Genomic DNA, 27371 nt, shown 5'->3' with positions numbered 1-27371 from the left:
ATTCTGGCTACTCCTCCCCTAGGCTAGACCCAACATCTCCAATGCCTTGACCCTACCTTCATGCAGCTTATATTCTTAGCCTCTGGGGCTCTGGGTCCTCGTTCACACCCCCACCTGACATCTAGCTGCTTAGACACAGGTGGAGCTGAGACAGGAACTGATATGGGCTGAGATGTCTCCAGGAAGGGACCCAGGAAACTCCATGGATAGAGGCCCCTGAGACTCATCTGTTGTTGGATAGACACTGAACATGGAATGCTGGAGCAGAGGAGCCTGCAAATGAGGACAAGAGGATGGTGAGGTGATGGGGAATTTCCTGGGACCTTATTTCTGCTCACTGTCCTCCATGTTCCCTGTTGCCTCCCTCAAACCCTCACTTAACCACCTCACAACTTTTGGATTTCAGTAATAGATTCAGGGGTGGGCATACATTGAAGGACCCATGTTGGTCTCTTCCTTTCTGAGGGGTAAATTGCCCTCTGGCTGACACTCCCTAGGTCCCCTCACTCTGATTCCAGCCAAGAGCTCTCCTGACGGCAAAGTCTTGAGTGACCCTTTGGGCTTAGTGGGACAGGGTCAGAGACTCCTCGCCTGAGACCATAAGCACCAGTGAGGGGGGTCACTGGACTGTGATAACAGGTAGGGGGGTGAGCTTTGAGACCCATAACACCTGTAGGTTCCCCCAAGGGCTAAGGCATGAATTCACAGCATGGAGAATTCTGCCTGGGGCTTCTGAGCTCTGGACTTTGATCTGAGACACAGCGGTACACCATCTGTCCCCTCCTTGACAGAAAGACAGTGCCCACTGTGCTCTGTGACTGACACATCAGGGTCACATCCTCTCCTGAGGACATTGTAGGGCCTGGCTGCACTGAGAACAAAGGTCTATAAGGAAGTTGTCTTAGAGAGAAGAAGGATGGCGAGGGGCCCCATCATGTTCTGAGGGGAGACTTCACCAGGGCCTGGGTCTGACAACCTTGGTCTTTTTGTCTGTCTCTGTTTTCTTTGACTCTGCCTCTCTACAACCCTCCCCTGTCTCTCTGTCCCTCTCTCTCCCTGACACCCCCACCTTTCATTCTGCCCATTAACTCCTGGGGCTCCCCTGCAGGACCCGTTCAGGGTCCCTGGATGACCCTGCTGGGCTTCTTACCTGTGATCAGGTTGTCTAGGGGCTCACTGGGGTTTGACCACTCAGAGGAGAGAATATGTGTACCGTAACATCTGTACCAGCCCTCGAGGGAGCTGATCACACGGCCCAGGTGAAGTTGGCCTGAGAGAACCCAGCCTGTGGCTGTCTGCTAGAGAGTTAGGGGAGGTCATGATCCCCTCCTTAGACAGAGCAGATCTGTCATATCTGATGTCAGAGAGACACTAGAGGGTGAGGTTCTCTCTGGGTGTCAGGACATGGCTCTGCTGGGTCCTGAGGATGACTTTCTGGACATCCATGGAGAAAAGAAAGCCAGAGACTAGTGACCAGATCCTACCAAACACCTGGCCCTCCCCCTCCTATCCTGCAGGTCTCACTGTGTCTACACTCTGAGTTTCTGTATCAAGGTCCCTAGAGCTCCCTGGCAGCAGGGTTCATGGAAACATGCTTGAGGCCTTAACACCTAATTAGGACAAGATGGGGCTTCCTCACATGAAACCTGGAGCTCAGGGGGTCACTGAGCTCTGACCATCCAGAAGGACTGTAATAGTAACAGAGATAATGTCATACATGGTGCTCATCATGGATGGGATGGAGAACTTGGCCTTGTTCTGAGTCTCTAGTGAGGTCTGTTTGCCCTAGTTCACATAGCCTCCCTCTTTAAGAAGATGGTATTTCTGAGCCTCCAGGGTCCTCTGACACCAGATGGTCACAGGGCTCCCCCAGGTAAGCACAGAGCCTGGTTCAGCCCAGAGGGTGGGTTTGGAGAGGGTTCCTGCAAAGAAGCAGGTGAGAAAGAGGTGGGTCAGTTCTGAAGAGTGTAGCTGTGAAGTTTGACTTGGAGATGACATTTAAGCTGATCCCTGAAGAGCTGATGGACCAGAGGAGTCACGAGATAACCCACCCCACTTTTGTAACCTTTGGCTTTCACTTTCACTGTCTCCTTTCCCCTGTCTCTCACACTCTGTGTCAATGAGCTCAGAAGCTCTGGCTCCCCTCACTCCACCACACACCAGGACCTCCCCTGGGACCTGTATGAGGTCCCAGGACTTGAATCAAAAGACTAGGTCTTCCTCACCTGAGACCCAGAGCTCCAGGGGGGGTCACTGGGTACTGATCACACCTGAGGATTGTCATTGTAATAGCCGTAGCATCTCAATGTCCAACTGTGATTGGGGGTCACAGGCTCACAGGGAACAGAACCTGGAAATGCCTATTGGGGTGTCATTGTGAATCCATGGTTCAGGACAGCTTGTATTCTACTTCCTTAGAATGAATTTGTCAAATCCCAGCTATAAGCCACAATGGATGGTCATATTCCCTCATGAGCAGGGAGCTGAGCAGGGCTGAGAGCCTGGGTTTGCTGTAGGAGAGAAGGAGGCAGGTTGTTAAATGGACTCACACCTCCCATGTTGTCCCCAGGGCTGGGCTGTGAGAGAGGCACCCCTGAGAGCAGATGGATTTCCTGAATGCAGAGTCTGCAGCTGGGACCCCTGAGTGTCCTCACTTGTCACCACCAGCTCCAGGACATCACTGAACAGGGTATGGATCCAATAGAAAAAGTGATATCATCCTGCATGGTGGTCTTCTGTGGATGGTATGGACAATATGGCCTTATCTCTGTGCTGCAGTGGTCTGTCTATCCCAGGGTGTTGAGTTTTCCTCTTTATACAGAAGGTACTCCTAGGCTTCCGGGGAGTCCCTGACACCAGATGGTCACAGGTCTTCACCAGCTGATCACAGAATCTCAATCATTCCAGATGGTGGATTTTGTTAGGGTCTCTGCAAAGAAAATCAGAGTCTGGGTCCCAGGATATCCCCCCTCAGTTCCCAGATCTCTGAACAAAGACCCTCCAGGCACCCCCAACATCAGCCCTCTGTTCTCCATTTCTACTTCCCAGGGGTAGCCCCTGTGATAAGTGAGGAGGAGGAGGAATCTGGGACAGCTGAAGACTACTCACCTGCCTGCACTGGAGTCCAGGGGCCCAGACTCAGCATTGGAAGAGAGTTCTCTGTGAGACCTTTGACCCTGAAGCTAGAGCACTTCAGCTTCCTGAGTCCCTTGGGTCTCCTGATGATCCAGAGCTTGGCTCTGGGGTGGGCTCCTTCCAGACTAGGAACCCCCTCCCACACTTCACATTTTATCAAAGCAGAGCATGGTTGTGAGGGCAGAGACCATGGTGTCTGATCCAACTGACCACTGCCACACACCTGATGAGATCTCAGCATTCAACAGTGTAGACAGATACCCAGGGTGTGGCCACAAGGACCAGGGTCCTCTCATGTATGTGGTTGTCACAGCAGCAGCCCCAAAGGAAGGGGACTTGCCTACCCGGAGCCTGGCTCTCATTTCCCAGTACTGTGGCTGTGTTGAACACCAGAGTGTTGAGTTAGGAATGGCGTTTCTGCTGACTCGGCTGTTTTGAGTTGGCCTGAACTTGTTGATTGCCCAAGAATCATCACGTATTTTATGAGCATTTGCATTTTAATAACTGAATGAAGTAGATCCAAACAGTTAACTGCAGATGCCAGATTAGTAAGAAAACCACAGATATCTTGTATATTAGCTTCCCCTTCCTGCTGTAACAGTAGCTCAGAACAACTCAGATCATGATATCACAGCTCTGTGGGTCTGAAGTTCAGGGTGAACTCTGGACTTGAGTCAAGTTCCCCTCAGGGCTGTGTCCTCTGCTGGCTTAGGGCAGACTCTGCTCACTCACCTCTTTAAGCTCCTGCAGGCTGTGCATCCTGTGCCTCCTCATCCCTCCCATCTCAGAGATGAGCACTCTGTTCCCACCTCTACACTATCTTCTCACCTCCTTCTCTGAATGTGCCTCAGTCTCTAACTTACACAGACCTTATCATTACATTGATATCCCATGAGTAATTTCCCTTCCAAGATCCTTAAGTTAAGCTCATTTGCAAAGCCTCTTTCTGCCAGGTAAGGTAACATGGTCACAGGTTCGGGGGATGAGCATGTGGATATGACTGTGCTTGACTCCAGTGAAATCTCTCTGTCTCATAGCACTGGGCTTTCCTCTTCATCCAGAAAGTACTCCGGGTGTCCAAGTACCTCTGACACCACATGGTCACAGATCTCCTCCTGGTGGTCACAGAGCCTGGCTCAGCCCAGAGGTTGGGTTTGCTATTTTGCACACCATATGTATTTGATAACTTTTTCAGCTAAATCGCATATGAGGCACTTCTCTGACAGTGGACAAGGGATGAGACCAATTTAGGGTTGGGTGGGTCAGTCAATACCTGTTCATGATTGTTGCCTTTGGTTGCAGGATGACTCAACTGCACATGGTCCAGCATGCACACTCAGGTGGAGCCCAGTAAAAACACAGGAATCATTTTGCAAACATTTAGCTCTCTGAACAAGTGGCACACTTTGGGTCTAAAATATTAAGATCTGTGCTATATTCCTTCACATCCTCCTGACACAGATGCTCCACACCATGTCCTCTGCTGCGTAGTGTGACTCAAGTTTCCTGGAAGCCTAGACCTGTTGCAAAGACTTCTCTGGCTCTCAGACCCACCTGAGCCAGTTTTTCAAGGTTCTTAATGAGTGGACTGAGACCACACACCCAAAAAGGCACATATTGTCCTTGAACTGTAAAAGAGGCCCATTAGGCTTTGGGATTTTAATTTATTATACAAGCATCCAGTGGAACATGTATGGCAAATCACAATGTACCTCAGGCACATGGATTCCTAGGACATGTACCAGACATCAAGGATCTCAATTTCTATCCTTTATGCAGGAACCCATTGTTTTCATCAACTTACAGTAGAAGCTGCTGCTTCCTGTGAGGTCCACCTCTTGCACTGTAACTGTAATGGACATAAGGCATCCTGCTCAATGGAGGAGCTCATGGCCTGCAGATCACCCAGCAGAGGTCTGCAGACACAGACCTGCAAAGGACAGTGGAGAAACACTCAGCCCTTACTCACAGGGCTGCCAGATTTAGAGTGGCACCCAGGGCCAGGGACCTGTGGATTTTCCTTAGTAATGAAAGCCTCATCAGGAGCAGAAGCTGCAGTTGGAATCAACAGTTGACTCCCACACCCACTGGAAGCTGCACTGTCCTCTGTCTACTGCCACACATGAATGTTGCATGGGAACATGGGGTCCTTGATGGGATGCTGACTCTCATAGTTTCTACAGGAATGTGGAGTAACTGTTGTCTCACTGTTCTGTAGGAAGAGGCATCTCCAGTACATCCCTGTGGCCTCTCCTTCCATGATGTCTCTGACCCCAGGTTAGAAACATGTTCAAAGAGTGCCTGTACCCTTTGATTGTCCAAGATCTGGGGTAATTTCTATGAGGTGGGTTCAGGAATCCCAGACAGCCCCCAGTAACCAGCTGATCTGCATTTGCCTCTCTGTTGACTGCAGACATTCACAGTAGTCCTGGAATATACAGGCTATTTAGCAGATGGAACAGTTAAAAATGAGCACTTTAGGGCAAAAAACTGTACACGGATGTGTTTCTTTTTTACCAATAAAGAAGGTTATGGTATCCAGGAATGTCAAGGAAGTGACTGATTCCACATTTCAAAATGATTTTATTCAGTTTCTTTCCATGTCTTCACATGCTAAATAAGTAATTGTGCCTATCAGGGAAGGAAGTGAACCTCAGAATGTGTTATAGAGATTTTCTAGACAAACAGCAGAATTGATGCAAATAAAATGTCTCATGAAATTAGAAGACACGTTTTCTCAGTGCTCAAGCGAGTCACTAACACTTTCCATGTGATTTCCAGCCTGTAAAAGAAAATAAACAGACATTTATATAACAGTCAAATGCAGCATTATGAAAATGATTATTGATTAATTGATCACCAATGCTTCAATTAAGATTATTAATAGCTAATAAACTGAAAACACCAATGGATATTAGTTAGCCAGATTCTTTATTGCTTGTTAAATAATCAATTATTTACAGATCTATAGGTAACTGTCTTGACCTGACAGCAGTCATCTTGAGTCAAAACCACCATGATTGTCCCCAATGGCCCTCATCTCCTTCCCCACTTGATTCCCAGCACACTGTATTTATGCACAGATCCATAGAGTGGTGTGTGGAGCTCTATGAAAGGGCCTGCACAGTCAGCACCAGGAATGTGCCTGACATCTTTGATGTCATCTTGTGATAAACCATGAACACGATGGTTTGGATGAAGTCACTTTTTCTGATTACTACATAAGCCCCCTTCCTCTAACCAAATCACCAGACCCACTGGTCCTGGTGCTCCCTATTGCCACACTTCTGTCAGTGAGTCCCCAATAAATCACACTGTGCAGCCCTGGGTCCATCTGCCTTTTTCTTTGGTCTCCTGGCACCTTGCAACTGGTTCTCTTGCACTGAGGATAGCTTTGACCAAAACCAACTCTTATTTTAAAAGTAGTTCTGAATAATTTGCCAATAAAAATAAATGTTAATAAATAATAATTTAACAAAATGCCTGTGAGAAGCCTACTTAGGGATCATCATAGCAGTAAAATAAAGGATTTCTCTAAGTGTACAAAGCAATAATGGAAATACCACTTATCTTTACCTACGGAGTAGGCAGAGCTGGGTGGTGAGTTTCAGAATCATGATGATTTTCTGGCCTACACCACTGTGTGGAGGAGATGGGAGGAAAGAACTTAAGGTCTCACTAGACAGAAAGACCCCATGGGTAGGTGTGCACCACCCAATTCTGTGTTTCTACTCTGAAAGTTTCACAGGAAGCAAAACTGCTTTTCCAACCCATCAATATTCTCAGTGGTCCAAAATAAGATACACAACTTCTCCTTTCTCAGAAATCAGTTTCTGCCTGTCATGAACCCCAAGTTCCATACTTCAGATATTTTGCAAATATGCTATGGAGGAAAGAGAGGACAATGTGGGAAGGTCAGGAGCACTCTGGTTAGTTCAAGGTCCCAATTCTCCCCTTCATCACTGGTTGTGTTATTCTAAATCTTCCCAGGTTAGAGAATCCTGGGTGAATGGTTCATATTACAACAATGGTGTGGATGGGATGTTGGAAGACCTTTTCTTATGGCATTGTCGCTTACTTTGGGTCAAACTCAGCTACAAGGTGGAAGGCAAGGGTCCCTCTCTCCAGGATTAAATTGGGGGTGGGAAGCACCTCTTCTGCCTCATGAGGATGCAAAGAGACTCAGTTTGGGGTGATGATCATGCTACCTACTGTGCGTACCAAGCCGAGAGGACAGAGGTTGGGGCCCCTGATGCAAGAATGTCCCTTGGGTCTCCCATTCTGCAGAACATTGGAGGAAAAAAGTATAGATCAACATTTCTCATGAACACAGGTGCAAAACCCTCAGAAATAAATTCACACTCCACATAATGGCATTTGAGTCAATGACAAATCTCATATGGGATGGTGACCCCACAGAATTAGAGAACTTAATGACATTTGAACCATGTGACATTGTGTATGTACATTCTGTGATCACACAATGACAAAATTGCATTTCTCAAAACAATTCTTTCACAAAGTCATGAATATATATATTGTAAATTTAATCCAATTATGTGTAAAAACAACTATATTCCATGAATGAGATACACCCACAGTATGTAAAGCCAGCTCAATGTTCAAAACCAAAATAGTCACAATTGAGTTAAAAAGAAAAAATATCTGTAGATGCAAAAAAAGCATTTGTCATGATCCTAAATCAATTCCTCATAAAACGTGTCAGCAAACTAGGAATTTAGAAATTTCTCAATCTGGTTAAAATCATATACAAAGAAGCCTGATGCCTATTTACATCATATTTAATAGTGAGAAAACAAAAATTTCCCATTAAATAAGAACAAGGCAAGGGCATCCTCTCCCCTCTCCATCCACCCCTTGTCAGCATTGCACTGGAAACCCTGGGTAATGCAGGAAGAGAAACAAAGGAAACACAAGGTGCACAGATTAGGAAGGAGAAATAGAACTTCATTTTCAGATGACATGATTCTTTATGTACAAAATCTTTTTTAAAGAAAATCTGAATGATTTGACAAAATGAAGGTTTGTCAAACTTCATTACAGGTTAGGTTGATTCATGGTTAATACACAAGTGAATTTCTATTGGACATACCAGCAATGAACAGAGGAATTTGAAATGAAAAACACAACACCAGTTGAGTTCATTGCTCCGCAAACCCTCAAGCCTGACATGACATCTGCATTTTGAACCTGGCCATGAAGGGAATGCATTCAGTTTTCAGCCAATGCCACAAATCAGGACTACATTTTACAAAGTGAGTTTTTTGAGAGCCATGTCAACAGTGACTGCCAGACTGTTCCTTCAAACACCAGTGTGCTGGTTCCAAGTTGTTACGTTTTTGGAGAAAACCATAAAAACATCATCTGATGAGGACTGAAGGCTCGAGGGTCCAGAGAGAGAGAGAGAGTTATGACATCATTGTGAATTTAGGGTTTTATTCATATTGGAATCTGAGATTTTTCATTTGTTCTATTAATTGAGACAAGGTTCACATTCTTAGATGGAAAGGTAGAGTCTAATTAAAGCACAACGGGGAATATGGTAATTAAATATAGAGGAAAAGTTACACAAATGTTACATGAAGCAAAGTAGTAGGTGCACAAAGATGAGGAGGACCCAACCTGGCCTGTGGGATTCACCCTCATGTTATGGAGGTGAGAGGAGAGGAGAGGAAGTCAGCAAAAGTCCATAGCAACAAAAAGGAAACCACAATTTAGCAGAGAAAGAGCCACCCAACCCCAGAGATTCCATCCCCCAAACCACATTTGCTCCCTGGACGTTCTCAGAACACAGTCCCCCAACTCATGCCCCAGATTTTCTTCCAGATCCTCCTGGGATTGTCATATTCAGCTCTGAGGCTCCATTGCTCTGCATGGTGTCCTGTTACTTATTCATCTTCAGAGTGCATCTCATGTCCTTCTCTGCTGTGTTGAGCTTCAAATAGCAGAATGCCAAGGACCACAAGGACCAAGCCTGCCATGCCCAGGCGAATGACATTCTCCACTGTGTAATCCTGGGACTGTGAGACTGGGGATGTGGGCAAAGAGGACATAGAGGTCAGAGCAGGACAAAATTAACCAGGACCACTGCATGTCCCCCAGGACACCTGATCCCTTGGAGCAATAGGATGTGTGAAGTGCTGAAGAGACCTGAGCCTTTGGCTTAGGCTCCACATTCCTGTGTCTTATTCTCATGACATAACATCATGCATATCCTGAACAAACCCTAGTACTTCTGCAGCAGGGTTCCCTCTGACCACCTCATTGCATTCTTCATCCTTACTGTGTTCTGTGAATTCAGAAATTGAGGTCTGACCTCTACAAGGAAAACTATACACTTCTGAAGAAAGAGATTGAGGAAGACTATAGAAAGTGGAGAGATCTCCATGCTCATGGATTGGTAGAATCAACATAGTAAAAATGTCGATACTCCCAAAAGTAATCTACATGTTTAATGCAATTCCCATCAAAATTCTAATGACATTCATTAAAGAGATTGAAAAATCTACCGTTAAATTTATATGGAAACACAAGAGGCCACGAATAGCCAAGGCAATACTCAGTCAAAAGAACAATGCAGGAGGTATCACAATACCTGACTTCAAACTATATTACAAAGCAATAACAATAAAAACAGCATGGTACTGGCACAAAAACAGACATGAAGACCAGTGGAACAGAATAGAGGACCCAGATATGAAGCCACACAACTATAACCAACTTGTCTTTGACAAAGGAGCTAAAAATATACGATGGAGAAATAGCAGCCTCTTCAACAAAAACTGCTGGGAAAACTGGTTAGCAGTCTGCAAAAAACTGAAACTAGATCCATGTATATCACCCTATACCAATATCAACTCAAAATGGATCAAGGATCTTAATATCAGACCATAAACTCTAAAGTTGATAAGGAAAGAGTAGGAAATACTCTGGAGTTAGTAGGTATAGGTAAGAACTTTCTCAACAAAACCCCAGCAGCACAGCAACTAAGAGATAGCATAGATAAATGGGACCTCATAAAGCTAAAGAGCTTCTGGTCATCAAAAGAAATGGTCTCTAAACTAAAGAGAACACCCACAGAGAGGGAGAAAATATTTGCCAACTATACATCAGACAAAGGACTGATAACCAGAATATATAGGGAACTTAAAAAACTAATTTCTCCCAAAACTAATGAACCAATAAAGAAATGGGCAAGTGAACTAAACAGAACTTTCTCAAAAGAAGAAATTCAAATGGCCAAAATACACATGAAAAAATGCTCACCATTTCTAGTAATAAAGGAAATGCAAATTAAAACCACACTAAGATCCCACCTGTTAGAATAGCCATCATTAGCAACACCACCAACAACAGGTGTTGGCGAGGATGCGGGGAAAAAGGAACCCTCTTACACTGTTGGTGGGAATGTAAACTAGTACAAACACTCTGGAAAAAAATTTGGAGGCTACTTAAAAAGCTAGACATCGATCTACCATTTGATCCAGCAATAGCACTCTTGGGGATATACCCAAAAGACTGTGACACAGATTACTCCAGAGGCACCTGCACATCCATGTTTATTGCGGCACTATTCACAATAGCCAAGTTATGGAAACAGCCAAGATGCCCCACCACTGACGAATGGATTAAGAAAATGTGGTATCTATACACAATGGAATTTTATGCAGCCATGAAGAAGAACGAAATGTTATCATTCGCTGGTAAATGGATGGAATTGGAGAACATCATTCTGAGTGAGGTTAGCCTGGCCCAAAAGACCAAAAATCATATGTTCTCCCTCATATGAGGACATTAGATCAAGGGCAAACACAACAAGGGGATTGGACTATGAGCACATGATAAAAGCGAGAGCACACAAGGAAGGGGTGAGGATAGGTAAGACACCTAAAAAATTAGCTAGCATTTGTTGCCCTTAATGCAGAGAAACTAAAGCAGATACCTTAAAAGCAACTGAGGCCAATAGGAAAAGGGGAATAGGTACTAGAGAAAAGGTTAGATCAAAAAGAATTAACCTAGAAGGTAACACCCACGCACAGGAAATCAATGTGAGTCAACTCCCTGTATAGCTATCCTTATCTCAACCAGCAAAAACCCTTGTTCCTTCCTATTATTGCTTATACTCTCTCTACAACAAAATTAGAAATAAGGGTAAAATAGTTTCTGCTGGGTATTGAGGGTGTGGGGGGAGAGGAAGGGGGCGGAGTGGGTGGTAAGGGAGGGGGTGGGGGCAAGGGGGAGAAATGACCCAAGCCTTGTATGCACATATGAATAATAAAAGAAAAAAAATCAATAGTATAAAAAAAAAGAAATTGAGGTTTGAATCTTTTGGGGACAGAATTTATCCAATCCCCAAGCGTTCAGGATGAGGGGGAGAAATGGTCTCTCAGATAAGAAATAATGGGCCCTTCTCTGCTCTCTGTTTGGCTACAATATGGGACCATGTAAGCTTATTCCCCTGGAGATGAGTTTCCACTGACTCAACACTGATGATCCAGGGTCTTGGGGTGAGGCGTTGGTGCTCAGGGATTCTGACCATCTTGAGCACAAAGGGGTGGCAGTCTGGGGTTACCTCCCTTGTACTCCACCCCACACAGTTCCTCTGAACTTTACCATGCCCTTAACCTGAAATGTAGTACACACACCTCCCCTCACATGCACACACACACACACAGACACACACACATGCACACACACATATTTTAAAGAGTGGTGATATCAATGGTTCATCAAAACCATATTACTTATTGTGTTCCCTCAAAGAAAAAGAATAGATAGAACTACCATGGGATCCACTGATACCACTCCTGAGCACATATCCAAAGGATTTTCCCTAGGATATGGTAGAGCCACTTGCACACCCATGTTTATTGTAGCACTATTCACCATAGCCAAGCTTTGGAAACAGCTCAGATGTCCCATGACTGATGAATGGATTAAGAAAATGTGGTGAGGGTGTATGGTTGACGGACTTCATATTCTTACATGAAATAGAACAAAGGTAACTCTTGGCAATTGCCTTAAGTGGGGTGGGGAGGGAATTGAAGTGGAGAGATGATGGGGGCGATGTCACTAACATACAATATAAGGGTAATTGGAATTGTCACTGTGAATTTCCCCCTGTATAACGAATGTACCCTAATAAAAATTTATAAAAATTAAAAAAAGAAATTAACTGGAAACCTAAAAAAAGACAAGGTGGTATATATGCACAATGGAGTTTTATTCAGTCATAAAGAACATTGAAATTATCTTGTTTGCAGGTAAATGGATGGAAGTGGAGAACATCAGGTTAAGCAAAGTAAGCCAGGATCAAAATGTCAAAGGTTGTATGTTTTCACTCACTTGTGAAAGCTAGAATTGTAAGTTAAGTGTATATGTAAATATATATGATCATGTATGTGTACATTCATATATATAGTAAGAAAGAACAAAATTGTTTTAGTAAGTCTGTGTGAGAGGACTATGGGAGGCAGGAAAGTGAAAGGATTTGTTAGAGGATGAAAAATATGGAAACAACCCATGTACACATGAATATATTATACTTATTATAAGTTATTGAGTATTAGGGAAGGACGGTGATAGAGAACGAGTAAGTAATGAGGGGTTAATTTGATTAAAGCACAAAATACACAGGCCTAAAGTACCAAGGTGAAACCCTCTTAGTTTATCAATATACACTTCAAAAATAAATGAAGGGCAGGAGGGTAACATAGGTCTTTTCCAGGGGCGGGTTGTAGTGGGAGGGGTGGGCATAAAGAAAAGGTGAATGAGGGTGAGTAGGTAGATGAATTTAGTATTCACACATGAAGATAGAAGAAAAACGTGTTGAAATTGTTCTGGGAAGGGGGAGGAGGAAAAGGGAGAATGATGGAGGAGGTGAACCTAACTAAGATACATTGTAAAAGCATATGTGAATATCTCAATGTACAACTATTATATGCTTATAAAAATTTTTAAAGAAAAAAAATATTGCTACTTTTACAAGTGTATATCTACACAGTGACCAATAACAAACATGTAAAATATGCCAGTTGAGCAGTATTGGTATGGATGAATATTTTAAAATATTAAACAAATGTAAACTAGATAAACATATGCATATATACACTTTATATAGGGTATATATGTAATTATATACACATATTTAAGGTAAGAATAATGTCTATATCTTAGAAATGAAGGAGTGAAATTCTATCTTATTTTGGCTGATATAAATTTTATCAGTAAATTAAAAGGTATTGGCTAAAATTAGAAGGAAGAAAACTCAAAGTTAATATGAAATAAAATTAATAGTCACAAACCAATAGCTTTCTCATATATACTTAATCATTACTTACAAAATATAAAATAATTAAAGACTTAACTTAAAAATTATTAAACTAGCCTTACAATTGAGAAAATTTCCTCAATACATAATTTTTATGAATAAAAGTGCAAAACATGTTTCTGTTTCTTGAGACCTGAGTGTGAACACAGGGTTTCAAACTTGCAAAGCAGGCACTCTACCACTTGAGCCACACCTCTACTCCATTTTGCTCTGGTTATTTTGGAGATTACAGACTCACAGACTGTTTGCCTGAGCTGGCCTTGAACTGCGATCTTCCTATGTAGCTAGGATTACAGCACCTGGTGCAAAATACTTTTAAAGTCTATAATAATTCTCAATTTAAATATCTAGAAAAAGAAGACTTGATATGTAGAGGAAGTTATTCTCCATAATTAATGAACAATGATATCTAAACCTCTGCAAACTGAATAACTTCCTTTTAAAGTATATATCCATAAATTTCCACATGAAAATATTATTTTGAATGTGTCAGAAAAATAGAAAAAGCATAAGCAGAAAATTGAATTGCATAGAGACAAGCTGGGTAGGGATCCCAAGTCATGCCAGTGAGCAGGTACATGGGCCCTCCTTAGTCTTAGGTGAGCACTGTGTAAGGAGGCCACAAGGTGAGCTCAGAAGGGGCCATTTCCAGCAGTCCCCACACATAGGATGCACGTCTCTAATGGAGTAAGTCTGGTGGGGGCTCCAGTCTCACCCACAATCAGACCCCACCATGGGCTGAGCATCCTCTTGACCTTCTCAGTGAGGACTCAGGGACCTGGCAGGTTTGAGTGAAGACTGTGTCCTCAGGGTGCCTTAGAAATGACAAATAAGAGCTCCTATGGAAGTGTCCCTGTGTCCTGTCCTCAACTTTCCCAGCTGCACCTCCTCCCCCATCAGCCCCAGCATCTTCCCTGTTTCCAAGTCATGTCTGGAAACCTCATCCTGCTGGCCCACCCAGTTCTCCCTCCTCTTCCCACACATCCACAGGGACAGGTGCTGGGGACTCAACACAGAGATGTGTGCCATGGTTGCTCTCATGAGAAAATATGAATGATTTGAAATTTGGAACAAGACAAGACTGATGATTCTCACCACTTTTAATCAAGATCGTAATGGAAGCTAGACATGGTGGCACACACCTGTAATCCCAGCATTTAGAAGGCAGAGGCTGGGTCATTGCAAGTTCAAGGGCAGCCTGATAATATACTGAAAATGTCTCAATAAAACCAAAGGGCTGGGAATTTAACTCAGTGGGATAGCACATGCCCAGAATTCACAAGATTCTGGGTTCAATCATTAGCACCAAAAAATGAAAGAAATAAAAGATAGTTTGGAGGCCCTATCTAGAGCAGGAATAAAGGCCCATTTGGGGGAGTGGCTTGTCCAAGTCAGTGTCTCTGGAGGAGGCTGCTCTAAACCCAGAGCTCAACCCCTGAACCCTGACCCATACCTCCCACAGCCCTCACTTAACCTCTCTGGGGTTCTGACTCCAACGGGGTGAGGGCTGACACTCAGGGCCTGTGAAGGTGCACAGGAAGTGAGGGGCTGGGCGCTCTTGCTGTCCACCTCAGCCTGGCTGTTCCTCCCTCAGACTGAGCCCCAATATTTCCCTGTGCCTTGACTCCCTAAATGTGGAGTGCTGAGGCCACCAGAGGGTCCTGTGAATGAGGGTAAGAGAATGGGGAGGGGTTTTGAATGCCCCTGGGCACTCTGTCTCTGATCACTCTCTTCCATCTGCCCTGTCACCTCACTAAAACCCTCCCCTTTCCCATCTGACATCTTCTCAATTTCAGTGAAGAGGTGGGGGTGCACATGCCTGGGGGACCCCTGCTATCCTCCTCCTTCCTCAGGAATGAAGCATGCTCTAGCTGGCCCTTCCTAGGTCCCCATACTGCTATCCCAGACCAGAACTTCTTTTGGCTCAGATGGGGCAGGGGCCACTCACCAGAAACCACAAGATCCAGGGGGTCACTGGGGAATGACAATAGGTAGGGGGACAAGATTTGATACTCATAGCACTTGTATGTTCCCCCGAGGGCTGGGGTCACAGGAGTCATGGAAAATTCTGCCTGATGCTGCTGAGCTCAGGACTTTGATCTGAGATGCAGTAGGGATTGGCTGCCCCCTCCTTGGACAGGAGAAAAATGTCCATCGGGCTCCATGACTGACACAGTACGGTCACATTTTCTCCTGAGGATACCGTGAGACCCAGCTACACCAAGGAGAAGGGTCTGTAAAGTAGCTGTCCTACAGAGAAGGAGAGTGAGGGGCTGCCCCACCTTGTCCTGAACTGAGAACTCAGAAGGGCCTGTCTTGAGAACACGATCTCTCTGCCTATCTTAGTTTTCTCTGATTCTACGTCTACCAATCCCTTCCCCATCTCTCTTTGTTTCTCTCCTTCCCCGAGGCCCACTCCACATCCTAGTAGGGCCTAGGCACAGTCTGGTTTCTGATTGATTCTGTTGACTCCTCACCTGTGATCAGGATGTCCAGGGGGTCAGTGGGAGCCGACCACTCAGAGGTGAGGTTGTGTGCACCATAGCATCTGTACTGGTCCCCATGTGAGACACTCACAGGGCCCAGGAGAAAGCCTGAGAGAGTCCAGCCTGCTGCTGGCCAGGGCATTGAGGGGGTCATGTTCCCCCTCCTTGGACAGAGCAAATCTGTCATAGTCAAAGTTGGAGCAACACTGGATGGTCAAGGTGTCTTCAGGGTCCAGGACATGGCCCTGTTGGGTTAAGAGAGATGATTTCCTGGACACCTCTGGAGGGAAGATGAACTTGGGTTGAGGGGCTGGTTAGTGCCAAATGCCTGTCTCCTCCTGTCCTGCCTTCCAGGTTTCACTGGCTCTCACACTCTGGATCTCTTATTCAGGGTCCCCAAGCTCCTCCAGTTCTCCTCCCACCTGGGGTTCCTTGTAAGCAGGACTCATGGCAACATGTTTGGGGCCCCCCAAAAAGATTGGGTCATTACCTGAGATTTGTAGCTCTAGGGGGTCACTTGGTCCAGACCACATCTTGGGGGTCCTGCTGTAATATCCATGGCATCTGAACTTGCTATGGCTGGGGGTCACAGGGCCCACAGGGAACAAGGACTGGAAATATCCATATGAGTTCTGCCATGAGTCTAGGTTCCAGGAGAGTTTGAGTTCTCCTTCTTTAGTCAGAATGAATCTATCATATCCGTGGCATGAGGTACACAGGAGGGTCATGTTCCCTCTTGAGGTCACCACAAGGCTGGGCATGGCTGAGAGGCTATAGACTCCTAGGAGAGGAGGTAATGTGTTAAATGGACTCACACCTCCCACATTGTCCCCAGGGCAGGACTGTGAGAGTGGCGGTAACCCTGAGAGCAGCCCCCTTTCCTTAGGACAGAGCCAGGGGCTAGGACACTTGAGTGCCCTCTCACCTATCACCACCAGCTCCAGGGCATCAGTCTGCTCTGACCATCCAGCTTGGGTTTGATAATAACAGTAATATTGCCCAAATTGCAGACTTTCATGCAATGGATGGAGAATTTGGTCATGTTCCTGGGTCTGTGTCTTCCAGGGATCTGAGCTTCCCTCTTTATACTCCTGGGCCTCCAGGGTACAGACACCAGATGGTCACAAGACTATTGCAGTTGATCACAGAGCCTGACTCAGCCAAGAGGCTGTGTTTTGGAAAGGGTCCCTGTAAGGAAATCAGAGGCTGGGTCTCAGGACATCACCCCCTCCTTTCCCATATCAGAGCCTAGGACCCTACAGGCACTCCCAGCAAAAGCCACACCTGCTGTTCTCCATCCCCACTGCCCTGGTCCCCAGTGATGAAGGACAGCTGGGGATACACTCACCTGCCTGAACTTGTGTCCTTGGTTTCAAACTCATCCCTGAAAGACAGTTCCCTGTGAGAGGTTTGCCTCTTAACCCTGAGCAGGTCCTCTCCTCCCTGGAGCCTCCTGAGCCCATGGGGTCTCTTGATGGACCAGAATATGGCTATGGTTTTGTGTTCCTCCCAGACAAGAGTACCCATTCTCCCTCATGTCTCACTAAGGCAGAACAAGGCTGTGAGGGTCAGAGTCTTTGAAGCAATTGAGGTCTGAGTCTTTTTTGGACAGATTTTATCATATCCCCAAGGATTTAGGATGAGTGGGAGAAATGGTCTTCCAGTTCAGAAATAATGGACCCCTTTGTTTGCTCTCTCTTCTGACTAGAACACAGGACCATGTAAGCTAATTCTCCTGGAGATGATTTTCCACTGATTCACCACTAAAGATCCAAGGACATGGGTGAGGGGTTGGGGCTTAGGGATCCTGAATATCAGGAACACAAAGGGATGACAGTCTGGTGTTGCCTCCCCTGCACCTTACCCCAGCCAGTTTCTCTGAACCTCATCGATGCATTTAACCTCTTCTTAACAAATCATTGTATAACAAGAAACACCTGAAATGTAACACACATACCGCCCCCACAAAAGTGAATGCATACATATTCTAAAGAGTGATAGTGTCAGTGGTTCATAGAAACCATATTGGTTATGGAGGTCTCTCAAAAAAGTGAAGATAGAACTACCATAAGATCCAGTGGTACCACTCCTGAGCGCATATTCAAAGGAATTTGCTCCAGGGTTTGATAGAGCCACTTGCACACCCATGTTTATTGTAGCACTATTCACCATAGCCAAGCTTTGGAAACAGCTCAGATGTCCCATGACTGATGAGAGGATTAAGAAAATGTGGTGAGGGTATATGGTTGATGGATTTCATATTCTTACATGAAATAGAACAAAGGTAACTCTTGCAATTGCCTTAAGTGGGTTGGGGAGGGAATTGAGGTGGAGAGACAATGGGGCGATGTCACTAACATACAATATAAGGCTAATTGGAATTGTCACTGTGAGTTTCCCCCTGTATAACAAATGTACCCTAATACAAATTTATAAAAATTAAAAAAAGAAATTAACTGGAAACCTAAAGAAAGAAAATGTGGTATATATGCACAATGGAGTTTTATTCAGTCATAAAGAAGATTGAAATTATGTTTGCAGGTAAATGGATGGAACTGGAGAACATCATGTTAAGCAAAGTAAGCCAGGATCAAAAATGTCAAAGGTTGTATGTTTTCACTCACTGTAAAAGCTAGAACTGTAAGTTAAGTGTATATGTAGATATATATGATCATGTATGTGTACATTCATATATATATATAGTGAGAGAGAACAAAATTGTTTTAGTAAGTCTGTGTGAGAAGACTATGGGAGGCAGGAAAGTGAAAGGATTTGTTAGAGAATGAAAAATATGGAAATAACCCATGTACACATGAATATATTATACTTATTATAAGTTGCTGAATATTAGGGAAGGACGGTGATAGAGAAAGAATAAGTAATGAGGGGTTGATTTGATTAAAGCACAAAATACACAGGCCTAAAGTACCAAGGTGAAACCCTCTTAGTTTATCAATATACACTTCAAAAGTAAATGAAGGGCAGGAGGGTAACATAGGTCTTTTCCAGGGGCAGGTTTCAGTAAGAAGGGTGGGCATAAGGAAAAGGTGAATGAGGGTGAGCAGGTGGATGAATTTAGTATTCATACATAAAAACAGAAGAAAAACCTGTTGAAATTGTTCTGGGAAGGGGGAGGAGGAAAAGGGAGAATGATGGAGGAGGTGAATCTAACTAAGATACATTGAAAGCACATATGTAAATATCACAGTGTATTCCCTGTACTGCTATTGTATGCTTATAAAATTTTTATGAAAGAAAAAAACATATTGCTAGGTTTACAAGTGTGTATCTACATAGTGACCAATAACAAGCATGTAAAAACATACCAGTTGAGCAGTATTGATATGGGTGAATATTTGAAAATATTAAACAAATGTAAACTGGATATATGGTGTGTGCAATTATAGATGTGCATATATACACTTTATATAAGGTGTATTTATGATATATATATCCTATATATATAGATATATCTATATATCTATCTATCTATCTATCTATATATATATATCTATACATATATACGCTATAAAGGGGTAGTCTAAGATTATGAGATGTCTCCAGGAAGCCTTAGAACCCAGAAAACTCTTGACAGAGGCCTCTAAGACTCACCATCTGTTGAGATGGGCCCTGAATATGGGAGTGTTGGTATCCCAAATGGTCCTGTGAGTAAGAACAAAAATAGGGTGAGGGATTGGGGCTGCCCCTGATGACCCCATATCTGCTAACTCCCCTATGTCTGCTCTGTGGCTTGTTCAAGGAACTGCCACTGCCCATATGCCACTTTAGGTTCCAATGAAGGGGAGGGGGTCACATGCTTGGGAGGACCCTGCCATCCTACCCCTCTCTGAGGAGTGCTCCTCTGTCTGTCTCACTCCCAATCAAGTTCAGAGCTATCATAGGTGCGGAGCCCTGAGTGACCCTAAGCTCAGAGTGGACAGGTTCGGGGGCCTCACATGAAACCAGGAGCATCAGAGGGTCACTAGGATGCAACAATAGGTAAGGGGAATGTGCTATGAGAACTGGATCTCCTATAGGTGCCTCTGAGGGCTGAGGACACAGCAGTCATAGAGAATTCTGCCTAGTGCTGCTGAGCTCAGGACTTTGATCTGAGACACAAGAGAGGAGAATGGAATCAGCTGCCCCCTTTGAACAACAGGGTCCATGACTGACACACCAGGGTCACATTTTCCCCTGAGTACATTCTGGCACCAAGCTGCACCAAAAGGGAGGGTTTGTCAGGGAGCTGTCCTAGATAGAAGAAGGGTGATGGTTGTCTCCACCTTGTCCTCAGCTGAAACCTCACAGGGCGTGTCTCTGAGGATCTACATCTCTCTGTCTCTCTTTTCTCCAACTATTCCTTTTCACATTCCTACCCAGTTTCTATGTCTCACTCCTAATGCCCACATCAACTTTGAGGCTCCTCTAGCAGGCCCCGTGCAGAATCTGGTCTCTGACTGTCATTGATGAGCTCTTTGCTTGTGATCAGGATACACAGGGGGTCACTGGGGACCAACCACTCAGAGGAGAGGCTTTGTGCATCATAGCATCTCTTCTGGCTCCATGGGGGGGTCACTGTGCTCTGACCAGCAAGCAGGACTGTGATAGTTGCAGTGGTATCTTCCTGCATCATACTGTGACATGAATGGGATGGAGAACTTGGCCTTGTTCCCAGGCTGCAGTGTCTTCTGTCTGTCCCAGGATTCTGAGCTTCCCTCTTTATCCAAATGGTACTCCTGAGCCTCCAGGGTCCCCTTATACCATATGATTACAGTACTCCCCCTGGTGATCACAAAACCTGGCTCAGTCCAAAGACTGGGTTTGGGGAGGATCCCTGTAAAGGGGGTTTGAGGATAACCCCCCTCCTATCCAAGCTCTCATCTCAGTACCCTCCAGACACCCCCAGCATCAATCACACCTGCCATTCTCCATTGCCACTACTCTTGTCCCCAGTGATGGGGAAGAACAGCCAGGGAACACACTCACCTGCCTACACTTGAGTCTTTGGTTTCACACTCAGCCCTGGAAGAGAGTTCCCTGTGAGAGATTTGCTCCTGAAGCCTGAGCAGGTCCTTTTTCTCTCTGGAGCCTCCTGAGCCCCTGGGGTCTCCTGATGGACCTCATGGATGGCTGTGGTTTGATGTTCGTCCCACTCTAGGGTATCCCTTCTCCCTCATGTCTCACCGAGGCAGAACAAGGATGTGAGGGTGAGGGTCAAGCCATCTCCACTTATGGCTGTATTTACGGATGGACAAAACCACATTGCCCAGAAGGACAGACAGACATAGAATTTGTGGCATTGAAATCTGGGTTGTGCCTGTGAGAGGATTGTTATGTCAGCAGCGCCACAGGAAGAGGAACTGCTCTTTGCAGGAGCCTGATTCTTGTGGACCTATGGCTGGGAATAGGGATGGCACTAGGCTCTGTTCCACTTCCAACAAAATCAGGGTGTCCCCCACCTCCATGCATGTCCACCTGATCTGTCCTAATCTCATGGAAGGCTAGGTTTAGCAGCAAATAAACCTGGTTCTTTCACCACCAGCTTCTTCCATATGAGAGTGACTGAGTTCTGTTTTTTCCCTCTCAGAGCCTCCCATTAAGTCACCTTCACTCCTTGGCCCGTCCACATGCACTGCATTGTGAGGTCCTTACCATGATCAGTCACCTCCCCAGCCCTGGTGCTGCTGCTGGGAAAATGCAGGTCCCTGCTGCAGGGAAGATGCACAGCAGAAGAGACACAGAGAACACCTGACTGTGCAGCTCACATGGAGCTTCATCATGGGATGAGCACAGAGGAGATGCACAGAGGGGATGCAGGAAATAAGGAAGGAGACATGGCTCATCTCTGGGCTGTGGTTGTGGGTTTCCTCTGCTAAACCATCCCTTTCATGGACTTCCTTTTTCTTAGCAGAATACCCTCCCCCAGTTCCCCAGAACAGACTTCAGAGCTGTTATCACCTCTTCAGTGCCTCTTTTTCCCAGGGGAGAATTCTCCTGGGTGAGTGGGGGCTGATTTGTGTTTCATGCCAGCTCACCACCCACTGCCTGGGCAGTTTATTTGAAGATAAACCTAGTTGTAATGAACTTTCTCAGCATTTGTTTGTCTGAGATCTTCATCTCTCTTCCAGTTTTGAAGGAGGACATTTTCATATAACTCAATTCTCCTAGTTTCAGGCATATATGAAAAGAAATGAAATCAGGTCCTAAGGAGATGTCTGACTCTCATAACACAGCATTATTCCCAATAGCCAGAGTGTTAAAGCAAACTAAAATCCTATTGGTGGACCACTGGGTGAACACAATGTGGTTTAGACTCACAACAGAATGTGATTACACTTCCAGAAAGAAAGGGATCCTGCCATATTTGACAATAAGGATGATACAGTAGAGTAGCCCAGTCACATAAGGACAAAAAATGCATGGTGTCACTTAAATAAGGGATCTAACACATTCAAACTCATAAAAACAGACTGCTCATGGTGGTTGTTTGGTCTTTGGGTGATAGGGTTAGGAGTTTATGTCCAATAAGGATAAAGACACAGTCAGATGCTGTGAATAAGTTCTAGAGATCTGCTGCACAACAGGATTCCTGTAATTCACAATAGTGTATTGAGGATTTAAGTTTTTCTAAAGAGGGAAGCTTTCTTGTTAAGTGTACATAACAGTAAAGTAAAAAATGAATAAAGATTGACCTGAGGCTGGGCATGGTGCTCCATGTCTACAATCTCAGCACTCAGGTATCTGCAGCAAGAGGATCACAAATTGAGGACTGGGAATGTAGCATGATGCTGCCTTGAAATTCATTTGTGATCAATTCATACCTGAAATAATGACCATTAAATCAGAATAAAATATTGATTAACATTTATGGAATGCACCATAAACCACAGAGAGAACATAAGTGGAGAAATAGAACAGATGACTAATATGCATAGGAAAGAATGAAAGGAGAAAAATAGATGCCTGTCACATTCTGGGTGGAAAGAAATGGAAGCATTAGGCAATATTTGCAGAGGTAGTGGCTGATATTTTTATAGAAATGAAGGCAGAACAGGAATTTAGTACAAGAATGTCACAGTTTGGAACTTGAATGTCCCCAGAGGCCCCTGTGTTGAAGGCGTGCTCCCAGCCTGTGGTGCTATTGGGATGTGTTGGGGTTGTTAGGAAGTGGGGCTTAGAGTACGGGAGTTAGGTCATGGGGTCATGCCCTCAAAGGGGTATTAGGTCCCCAGTCCATCTTCCAGCTGCCATGAGGTGAGCAGCTTTGCTCCATGTGCTCTCTACCATGACGTCTGCCTGTCCACTGGCCCAAAACCAACAGAAACAATTGACCATGGGTTGAAACCTGTAAACCACGAAGAAAAATAAAGCCTTCTTATTAGATTGGTTTCCTCAAAAGTTTTCTCATAGTAATGGGAACTAACAACATTTTAATGCGATTTTGATTTGTATTTTTCTGATGATTAGTGATATGGAGCCATCTTTCATACAGTTTGGTAATTAGTATGTCTTCTTTGGGATGCCATCCTGCATTTATGGATTGGAAGCATTGAATTGCTAAAATGCCTGTATGACCCTAAGTGACCTGCATATTCAATGCAGCCCCTTCAAAATCAAAGTGATATTTTATAGGCAAGCAGATAAAACAATCCTAAGATTCATATGGATACCCAGAATTTGGTAAGATGGTGGATTAGAATCTTCCTCCATGTGACTCATTTAAGAAAGCAAAGGAAAGATCATATTCCCAAGTGAGAGTGAGAGAGAATCAGTAATTAAGAAAGAGGCAGAGGACACCAAAAAAGGATGGAGAATCAGAAAGGCAGTGTAGATTATAGAATGAAAGAGTCCATCACTCCAACTCTGGCTCCCAGTGTGGAGGAGGGAAAGCTGAGGCCTCACAGACAAGGTAAGCCAGGTAGCCCTGGTGACAACACACTGGGAGTCCTAGGTGTAGGAAGAACCCACAGTTCTCCAAGCCTCACATCCAGTGGGGGATGTGTTGTGACAGGGGATCTTCTTGCATGGCAGGTGACTATTGGAGGAAGAGTCCATTTTGGGGGCAATCACTCCCCATATTTCAGAGTCCTTTAGCCAAGTACCATCTTGAAGGGGGGGCATTGCTTGGGGATGAGTTACTCTGAGGACCTGAACACAAGAAACAATCACAAGTAAGGGAGCCTGGGGTTACCAACCATAGTGTCTGGAAGAAGACGTCCAAGAGAGAGGGTTGTGGAATTGGAGATGGTCAGCCATGGACCCACTGAGAATTGTAAAAAGCAGGGATCTCAGGTTGTGGTGAGGACATTGTTGCTGGTGATGTCACTATGGCCAGGAGCAATTCCCTCACCCATGGATTACTCAGAGACTAAGAACACCAAGCTGTGGCCAGTGATTTCTTGTCCTCTGGAGCTGCATCCCTACCACATGTGGTTTGTTGGCAAGTGGGACAGAGAGCTCTGAGCTTTGGTCAGTGAATTACTCCACTTACTCCATCACCTCCCTGCCATGTGTGGTTTGCTGTTGGGTAGATTGAGAGCTTTGAGCCCAGGTTCCAGGGATCACTTGGTTTCCCCTGCTTCCTTCTTTCCTCAGTGTGCTTCATTGCTGAGAATCACAGGCAGAGTGCCAAGTTCCCTTGGCTACCACCCTCCAGAACTTGCTGTCCTCCATTGTGAAACTGGTGGCAAGGACCACCTCTCTCTGAGGCACCAAGGCAGGAGTTTAGATAATGTTAGATTACTGTTAAACACTGTCCAAGCATTGTTGGTGTTAATAATTAGCCTTTCTTTTAAGCAACCCATTTTTCCCTATAAATGTGCTGAGGTAAGGGAGTTTAGGACAATTAACACTCTGATGGCTCTTAGACCCTTCCCTGGGGTCCCAGCTACCTTGAATAAAGGAATACCAGCCAAGCAGCATACACTCTTCCCTTGTTCCAGGACAAGCTGCTTTGAAAAATCAACAGACATCATGAGGAAGCAACACTACAACCATGACTTGTTGCTGAAGCACAACTCTAACTCCTGAAGGCACTGCCCCAGTAAGTAGCTTGTACCAGACTTTTTGCCACCACAATCCTGGGAGAACTATTAAAGGCCAGACCATCACTTCTCCCAAGGCCAGAGGGGGCACACTTCCTTTCTCTGGTTGCCTGGGAGAAGACCTGTGACTGGTGCAAACACAGTCCCTTCTCTCCCATTAGGGACTGCCATAATTGGTGACAGGGGCTGTACCATGATTGGTGCAAACACAATCCTTTATTTGCATGACTGCAAGACTGCTGCAGACACTCTGTCACAACCCTTTCTGGTTAAATATAGTTTTTTTTTGTGGTACTGGGGCTTGAACTCAGGGCCTTACACTTGCTAGGTAAGCACTCTTATCACTTGAGCAACTCTGCCAGAGGTTAAGTGTAGTTTTTTGATAAACCCTTTTTGGATACATCAGCAGACTTTGACTCACATTGTGAGCAGTCAGGGGACAACAGATCCAGCTATGGAGAAAGCAGGTCCAATGAAGATTTCTCTCAAGTGACTTCCTTGCCTACTTTTGATTTTCATCATTAGGAGAGCAGCTGAGCTGGTAACAGGAAGAAGAAGAGAAGGAGCAGTGGTAGCAACAGGAGCAGTGGTAGTGAGAGCAGAACTGACACTGGGTGATCAGGGTCAGATGCAGGAAGAGATGTCCTGCTGTGTGTTCCAGGCCCCTAAGGTCCAGAAATGGCAGCATGGCCACCTGCACTTCAACCACTCTGTGTTGAACATGGAGGCTGGTGCTGACAGGCAATCTAGATCCTGACCAGGTGGTTGGCACTGTCAAGGGTCAACTGCTACCTTCTTTCAACTACAGGATTGTAAAAAGCAGCCAAGAGCCTGGGATAAGGAACTTCTCTTTGCCTACCCATGTGTCCATCCAGGTAGAGAAGATGGACCCCAGTCAGCTGGCTTTTAGCACTTGCACTGGAAAATGTGGGCTGTGGTTCTCAAATATCTCAAATATCTGTACCGAAAGCTCTTGTTTGTTGGTTGTGTGTGATGACTTGTGTCTCTAATACAACCTACATGGGAGGCAGAGATAGGAGGATTGTGGTTCAAGGCCAACTTGGGGGAAAAAAGCAAGCCTTACCTCAAAGAAGAAGCCAGGCATGGTGGTGCACCTCTATCATCCTTGCTATGTGGGAAGCATAGTAATGTGGATTATGATCCCACACTAGTCTGGGCAAAAAGCCTGAGAACTTATCTAAAAACAACTAAAGCAAAAGGGCTCAAGTAGTAGAGCAATTGCCACACAAGCATGAGGCCCTGAGTTCAAAACCCCAGTACCAATAATAACAAAAATGTACAGATGCAAATGCTGAGAAACAATTGTGCAGATGCTAGTGGGCAGGGCTTCTAGGAAGGCCCAGAATACAGACACCCAGATATCTCTGGGGTGGTGGCTGATTCTTGGGACCCTGATGGACATAAGAACAGGGGTTCAGTGACTGAGTTAGGGTGATTGCAGCCCTCCACTGACAACTTGGAGTCACTCTCCTTTCTTCCTTCTTCCCATTCACAAATGTCTCCTCTGCTCTCTCCCACTGTTCCTTGGGTCTGAGCTGACTGGAGTTTCTGGGTGCTCACCAGATGGTGGGGGCTTCGGCTGGCTCTGTGCCGATGGTCTGGTTGGCGTCTGTCTTCTGTCTGCTCCTTCAGGTCTGGGGTCATTTCTTGTTGACTGAACATCCCCTTAGTCCCAAGGAGTCTGCACATCCCTGAGTACCTGTTCCTCAAATACATGTATTAGAGATAAGATGTGGTGTTTTGATATGCACTGTGGTAGCACTTCTGCCCAGCCAGTTCTTGCTAGTTCCACTGTCTGTTTTTCTCAGTTTTTAAGCCATGCAGACTCAGAAACATTTTCTTTTCTGGTTTTGTGGTGGATTCTTTATGGTTGTTCTGAATACAGGCACACAATCAAGATGAGACACTCTCTCTGCCCCTAGTGGTTCTCTGTGTAATTGTTCATTTTTATTGTATTTTATTTATTTACTATTTATTTGTTTTTATATTATTGTTGTATTGGGGCTACATTCTGACATTTACAAAAGTGCTTACAATATAGCTTATACAAACTAACTCCCTCCATCATTCTCCTTTATCTCCCAATACTTTGTTCTTGAAGTAGTTTCAACAGGTCTCATTTTTCCATTTTCATACATGAGTACATATTACTTATACCATATTCACTCTCCTTCATCCTTTCCCTATATCCTCTTTCCTTTCACTGGTGTCAGCCCCCAGTGAAACCCATTTTTACCTTCCTGTTATTCATTTTTGAAAAACCACATTTCTGTTTAAGATAGTTTCACAGGGACTTAATTATTCACTTTTAATTTGAGAGGAAAGAGCATGTAA

The 27371-nt window shown here is 44.8% G+C and overlaps 1 pseudogene; it reads right to left on the bottom strand.

Annotated features, from left to right (window-relative positions):
- Positions 1-9044: 9044 nt before the first annotated feature.
- Positions 9045-26699, bottom strand: LOC109685399 (leukocyte immunoglobulin-like receptor subfamily A member 6; annotated as a pseudogene).
- Positions 26700-27371: the final 672 nt, after the last annotated feature.

The sequence above is a fragment of the Castor canadensis genome, chromosome 16 (genome assembly GCF_047511655.1).
Source record: "Castor canadensis chromosome 16, mCasCan1.hap1v2, whole genome shotgun sequence".
Classification (NCBI taxonomy): Eukaryota; Metazoa; Chordata; class Mammalia; order Rodentia; family Castoridae; genus Castor; species Castor canadensis.
This window is presented reverse-complemented; position numbering and strand designations above follow the sequence as displayed.